The 7,216-nt window shown below is 40.8% G+C and overlaps 1 long non-coding RNA gene across 1 annotated transcript; it reads left to right on the forward strand.

Annotated features, from left to right (window-relative positions):
• Positions 1-17: 17 nt before the first annotated feature.
• Positions 18-2,813, forward strand: LOC309531729. The gene is made up of 2 exons (XR_014219390.1): positions 18-225; positions 2,533-2,813. It is a non-coding gene; the product is annotated as an uncharacterized lncRNA (long non-coding RNA).
• Positions 2,814-7,216: the final 4,403 nt, after the last annotated feature.

A 7,216-nucleotide genomic window follows, 5' to 3' on the forward strand; every position in this document is an offset into this window, starting at 1 on the left:
CAACTAAGCTGTTTCCATGCCAACAGCAGTTGCCAATAAACTGCTGCAAGGAGGTAACCATCAGCCTGACAGCTCGTTCAAGGTTTAATTTTGTTTTCATAACCTAAGCTCGAAGAGTGGTTACGTATATATATAACTTGAAAGCTGGCTTCTAGTACTTTAAAATCAAAACACAGTGATCCAGTGAAACAAGGTGATCCAAAGAAAGGCATGGTCTCACTTGCTGTGAGTAGGCTCAAATGTGATCCAGTTTCACAAACAGAATCTATCGTAGTAATAGTGTTTATATTCATGATAGCTCCTTGACTATACAGTACATGCTGTTCTGAAGATTTATTAATTTTTTTTTACTCATACCGGTTCTTTGTTTTAAGTGAATGTCCCTATAATATGAAAGCCCATGGATCATAATAATATTTTTGACATGGTTTATTCTTGCATCTCACTGCATGGTTTAATGCACTTGCTTCGATGGGAAAATTCGGCTTAACACTTTGTCAATATTCTAACTCAACTGAAACCAAGGTTATTCTAGGACCAAAATACCTAGGATTAAAGAGGAGGGTTCATGTACTTATAGACTGACACGTTCTCTAAAAAGCACAGTAATTACAAATTAAGTTCCCCTGGCTTAACAGAAGCAGAAAATAGATTATGCAGACTCACATATTGTGCTCGCTTATAACTTAGCTCCAGTACATCCCCATGTTTTATTGGTCTTTCAGTTCCAGTTCTTTCACTGAAGATTAGGATCCCGTGAGGGCAGTAGCTAATGAGCTGCATAATGGTCCCCTGCTTTCTCTTTATGTTGGATAACATAGAATAGTGATGTCCTAGTGATGATGAGTGGTATGGGGTGGGGAGTGGTTGATGAATTGAAGGTGTATGGAGCCAAGAGAGGGTTGTCGCACTCTGGTCCTGTTCACAGGCATCCCATAAGCATCTGGTTGATCCCTGTGAGAACAGTTTGCTGGACTACGGTAGATGGGCCTTCAGACTGATCCAGCATAGCTCTTCTTATGTTCTCTGAGAGTCACAAACGTTGGAGAAAATAATAATTTCATAAAACTGTATTTTCATTATTCCATTTTCTCTCTTTTTTATTAAAGATTTTAAACAATATAACACCAAGCACATACACAACCCAAAAACAATCAAAGACACCATCACCAAAATGAAAAAATACACACAGAACAAGAAAAATCATATAAAAAACATACAAATCATATAAAAAACATACAACATACAACATATAAAAAACATACAACAATTTCCATAACCCTCTTTTCAGACTCCCTCACATCTCCCTTTCCTGTGTTCCCATTTACAAAATCATGTTCAGCAATACTTCACCTTCTCTCAAATCTTGTTTTAATTTGTACCTTTCAACTATTATGTCTCCAATTTTACCCTTTGTTATCAAATATTTAAATATTTAAGCTTGACATAATATTATTCAAATTTCACCTTTGTTCTTATAGTTCGGTTATTTTCATACTCCTTTCCGCTAAGTTAGTAATGCCGTTATCTTTGTATCCTGCATCATTCTAACATTCATACAATTTACAGTACTTTTGCAGATAGTCCTTAAATTTCTTCCAGTCCTCTTCCACTGTCTCTTCTCCCAGGTCTCGGATTCTGCCAGTCATTTCTGCCAATTCCATGTAGTCTATCAGTTGCATCTGCCATTCTTCCAGAGTGGGCAAATCTTCTGTCTTCCAACATTATTCCATTTTCTCTTGAGTCTATGACCTAGATAAACTAAAAGGGCCTGTACCTGCCTTTTACAGTACAAAACGAGCTGCTTTTAGGTACTGTACATAGTGAATGCCTGATCCAGAACACTGAAAAAAATAAACTGTTAGACTCTATGGTGCCATTGTAAGCATGAAAAGAGAATCAGCTAGGCATGGCAATTGTGATTATTTTTGAATTGTTTTGTAGACAGATGAAAGAGAATATTGGGGGGGACATGTAGTGAACAGGAAAATTAGTCAAAGTCTTAATAAATAAAGACACTGAAAAATGGTTATATGTAGTCACATGATATTATGATAAGGGCTGATCTGAAGAGTCAAATGATTTTGATTGGTTCAGGATGATGACATTGGGTTGCAAGTATTAAGTTTGCTGTGATCCTTTGACTGGTGAATAGAAATGACATGTGTATTATGGAAATGTATTTTTAAAAATTGCTTTGTATGTGGTTCTTTGCAGCCTCCTCCTTATTTTTGAGGCTGTCCCTGTGCACATTTGCATTTCAATAAAGACCTATCTTTTCACTTGGAGCTTGCATCCTTTTCTTCTGGGTTTCTGTGAGTGTACGCTCCAGTCTGGAAACCCCCTTTTTACATTTCTCCAACGCAAGTCAGGGGGCATACAGTAATAGAACTAGTCCATACTTTGAGAAAACATACCTAGGCTATACATATTCACAGATAATAGAAACTAATCATTCAGGAAAGATTTTAAAGTCCTGGTTTAAGAGTCATATATGTTGCTATTACTCAGTAAATGTGGCATCTTTTCTAGGGTTGGAAAAGACTACTGTACAATCTGTGCCTCAAAAGCAAAACAATATCCAAACTTTCAGTGGTGTGGAGGATCAAAGGAATTGGACCACGTTGCGGTTTATTTCTGCCTAGAACTTGACTTCTGCAACTTGATCTTACAGAAGGCTGGTTACTGAATATCAGCAGATGCTACGTGGCAGATCTGAGCATATTGGTGCATTTTGTGCATCCCACACTGTACCTGCACTGTACAACATCTAGACAACAGTTCTCAATATAGCATTAAAAGCATTGACAAAAGCTGTAGCTATGTTTGCTTCAATAAGGCTTGTATAGGTGGCCCAGTTCTTCAGGGGTTGAGTTGTATAAGCTTCATCTGCTGCTTTGTGTATATAATTAGGCTATATTGATGCCTATTTGTCCAGCCCTCAGTGGCTTTAAATCTCTGTAGTCTTCTATACCATCTATCCTTTTAAAGTGTTTTTCTCCTTTCTTCAAACTGCCTACTGTCCCATTGTCAAGCTTATCTTTTATTTCCCAGCTACATTCGTAATCATTGAAGTATCATCAGCGGTGTATTTCCTTCCAAATCTACATTTAAACTTTGTTTAAACTGAGCATGCTGTGCCTTAAATTCCAGTTCTAAATGCCCTATCCAGGTATTAAAGCTGCATTGAGGTGTTTTGTACTTAGATAATTGATAGCTTAAGTTCCTGGCTGCCTTCATACATGCTGTTTCTATGGGTTCATTTCAAGGTAAGGCCTCGTCAGCGCGAGTAATTCTAGGTTTGTTAGCTGAAAGCAAAACTGAATGTAATTCATCTTTTATTGTTGTGCGGTGTATTTTTATCTTCCTCCTCCAAAACGATTCACACAGTTCCAGGTATTTCAATTCAACTGAGAACTGTATGTAGTTGTTTAGGAGGGTGCCATGGGGTCTCTCTGTTTTCTTAAGTCTCCTGGGTCACCTTAGCAAAATGGAACACAAGGCAAACAGTTTGAATAGCAGTAGCAATTTCCCTAATTAAAGAAATAGCTAGAGTTGTCATATCCACGTGCCGTAGCTGTATGAAATGAGCTGGAAAGCATTAATTCTTTTACAAATTGGCTGACTAAAGTCAGGCTGTTTTGTTGCATTAGACGATACATCACCATATTCATAGCCTGCACATGGCAACCATTTAGATTTGGCTTTTATGGAAGCTAAGCATTACTCACTGCCTTTGCTAAATAATTGATGCCCAAGATGTCGATCTGCCTAGCAATTTAATTCAGCAAGGTTTCCAACTCTAAATAAAAAAAAAAAGGTGAGTCAGGCCAGTTCAAAGACTTGGTCCAGATTCAAAGTTCTGTGAATGGAGGAGAACAGTTTATAGCACTGTTTTAGAGATTCTTAAGAGCTTGCACAAGAGGACAGACATCACTATAACAGGTAGATTTTGCAGCATTTCTCATTGTTTCAATTGCATAGGTTCTTGTGAGAATGGAATAAAATCCTTGCAGAGTTTAGTTGTACTTGCACTGTGCTGTAAATCAGGGAGTAAAACAGCCCTTCCATTTGTGGAAAAAGACATTTTCTGCACCTTTTGCTTTCATTACATAGTATGTGACTCCTTGCTACCAGGGAATGGATGACAGCCCACAAGGGGCCGCAACCGCCGACCACCCAATGCAGCCACTTTCCACAGCTGAGTTTTACAGCATCACACTTCTTCTGCCCCAATCTGACATAAAAGTTGTCATGCGACTTAACTTACTTGTGTTTTCTTATCAATACTCTGAATTCAACTTTTACCAAATAGTAACCATACACCAAGAGTTTGTGGTAGGTGGTTAAGAGGGGCTGGCCTGTTGGTGAACGCATTTTCTGGGACCCCTGGCCCCCATGTGGATGCTTTTTAGGCTCCAGCAATGACCCTTTATATCTCCCCAGACTTTTACCCTCACATATATATTTTTAACTCTCTGCTGAATACCACCTCTTACCACTGAAAATGGCATTACTACATTTATTAGTTGTTGGAATTTGCTCTGGAAATTATGAGTTGAATAATATATTTCAAATAAAATAAATACCGGTATTCACCATTGACAACATTGCATAATTTGGCTTGACAACCTAATTAATGACTTCATTAGATCCCTTAGACCTATCCAATTACCGCCCAGTTTCAAATCTTCCATACCTGGGTAAGGTAATTGAGAGAGCGGTTGCTGAACAGCTTGGTAGGTTTCTGGAGGAAACATCGGCATTAGATCCATTTCAGTCCGGTTTCCGTCCTGGTTTTGGGACGGAGACGGCTCTGGTTGCCCTAACGGATGATATCCGTAGACAACTGGATCGAGGCGGGTCAGGGCTGCTGATCCTTTTAGATTTGTCAGCAGCCTTTGACATAGTCGATCATGATCTTCTGGACCATCGCCTCGCAGACGTGGGGATACAGGGCATAGCCCGTAACTGGTTGTGCTCTTTTATCTCTGGTCGGGGACAGAGGGTGGCACTAGGGAGGGAAATGTCATCACGCCACTCCTTGGTGTGTGGAGTGCCACAGGGCGCAATTCTCTCCCCGATGCTTTTTAACATCTTTATGCGCCCCCTTGCCCAGATTATCCGGAGCTTTGGGCTGGGCTGTCACCAATATGCTGATGACACTCAGCTCTATCTGCTGATGGATGGCCACACTGACTCGGCCCCGGACACACTGACCAGATGCTTGGAAGCTGTGGCTGGATGGTTTCGTGGGAGCCGATTGAAACTAAATCCTTCGAAGACAGAGGTCCTATGGCTGGGTCGGGATGGTATGGGGATGAGGGACCAACTCCCTTCTCTTGAGGGGGCCCAGTTAGTGCCATTGCCTTCCGTTAAGAGTTTGGGTGTAATCCTTGACGCCTCCCTTTCCATGGAGGCGCAAGTTACAGCAACAGCCAAGGCGACATTTTTCCACCTTCGCCGCATCAAGCAGTTGGTCCCTTACCTTTCCCGCCCCGACCTGGCCACAGTGATCCATGCGACAGTCATCTCCAGGCTTGACTACTGTAATTCGCTCTATGCGGGGCTGCCCTTGAAGCTGTCCCAGAAACTCCAGCGGGTACAGAATGCTGCAGCGAGGCTCCTCACGGGGTCTCTGCCATGGGAGCATATTCATCCAGTGCTTTACAAGCTGCACTGGCTCCCGGTGGAGTACAGGGTCAGATTTAAGGTGCTGCTTTTTGACCTTTAAAGCCCTTCACGGCCTAGGACCCTCGTACCTACGGGACCGCCTCGCCTGGTATGCCCCACGGAGAGCCTCAAGGTCCATAAATAACAACACCCTAGTGGTCCCAGGCCCTAAGGAAGTTAGATTGGCTTCAACCAGAGCCAGGGCCTTTTCAGCACTGGCCCCAACTTGGTGGAACGCTCTGTCTCATGAGACCAGGGCCCTGCAGGATCTGATTTCTTTCCGCAGGGCCTGTAAGACAGAGTTGTTCCGCCTGGCCTTTGGCTTGGAGCCAATTTGATTCCCTCCCCCCCATTTTCTTTTTTCTTTTCCTTCTCCTGCAATGAGGCTACATTTTAATATTTTAATGTTCCATTATTTTAATGTTGTATTTTATTTTTGTTTTTAAGTTGTAATCATTCATTTTGTTTTTATTATTGCTTGTAAGCCGCTCTGAGCCCGGCCTTGGCTGGGGAGGGCGGGGTATAAATAAAACATTATTATTATTATTATTATTATTATTATTATTATTATTTGATTTAATGACTTCATAATGTGGAACAAAGGGGGAACATGGCGTGGCTTTTCCATGGCAGCTCAGCTGTTCTATAAAGCACCGTTCTGTCCACTGAAGACTTTCAAAATGATTTGCTCATGCCTAGTATTCCATATATATTGTAGTACATATTCAACAATATTTTTCACAACATTGTATGATTCCTGTATGCGTCCTACTTGGGGGGGGGTGAGGAGGGAAATACTAACAGAAGAGGGGAAAATGAGGCACTTTTGTGAGGGCAGCAAATAAAGGTCACTGTAACTTCACATAAACAAGGCTTTTAAACCAGCAGCTTCTCACATACTTTGATTATTTTTTAACTGCAAATTTTATTAATATTGTTCAAGAGAAGGCACTGCAATTCTGATTTATGTGACAGAAGACGGGGAGCAATCTTTTTCAGTAGCTTTAGCTTTGACATGCACTTATCTGCATGGTAAGCCTTAATAAATCCTGAGTGCCTAGTTGTTTATATCAAGCATTGTTTCCCGAACTAAAGTAAATAACACAAATGGTCTCCAATAGATTGACTGCCCACAGAGGAATCTAACCTTTAAGATGATGTGTGGGGGGGAAAGTGGTCATTTGGCAGGAAAAATTCCCTGCAGACGAAAGATGCCAGTATTAGCAAATGAATCCAAATGTTCAACAGATGGTAAACTGAATAGGGTACAGCTGGAATTTTAGTTCTTGTCTGGGGGAGGTGGGAACATAGAGGCAAAAATGCAAAGGAGGAATAATAACAAAGTTATCTTGAAACAATGGTGAAACAAGGTCACACTAAATCATATTAATAAGGAAGGTAACAGTACTCCACTGGATTAATTTGGTTTTCAAATTATGGTATGACCTTTGGGCATCACGTATGGCATTCTAACACAAGGCAATTCTTTGTTACAAGTTAGATTTCTCTCCAGTAAATTGTCTCAAAATTATGTTTGCATGAA

This window comes from Podarcis vaucheri (genome assembly GCF_965113315.1).
Source record: "Podarcis vaucheri genome assembly, chromosome: 4".
Classification (NCBI taxonomy): domain Eukaryota; kingdom Metazoa; phylum Chordata; class Lepidosauria; order Squamata; family Lacertidae; genus Podarcis; species Podarcis vaucheri.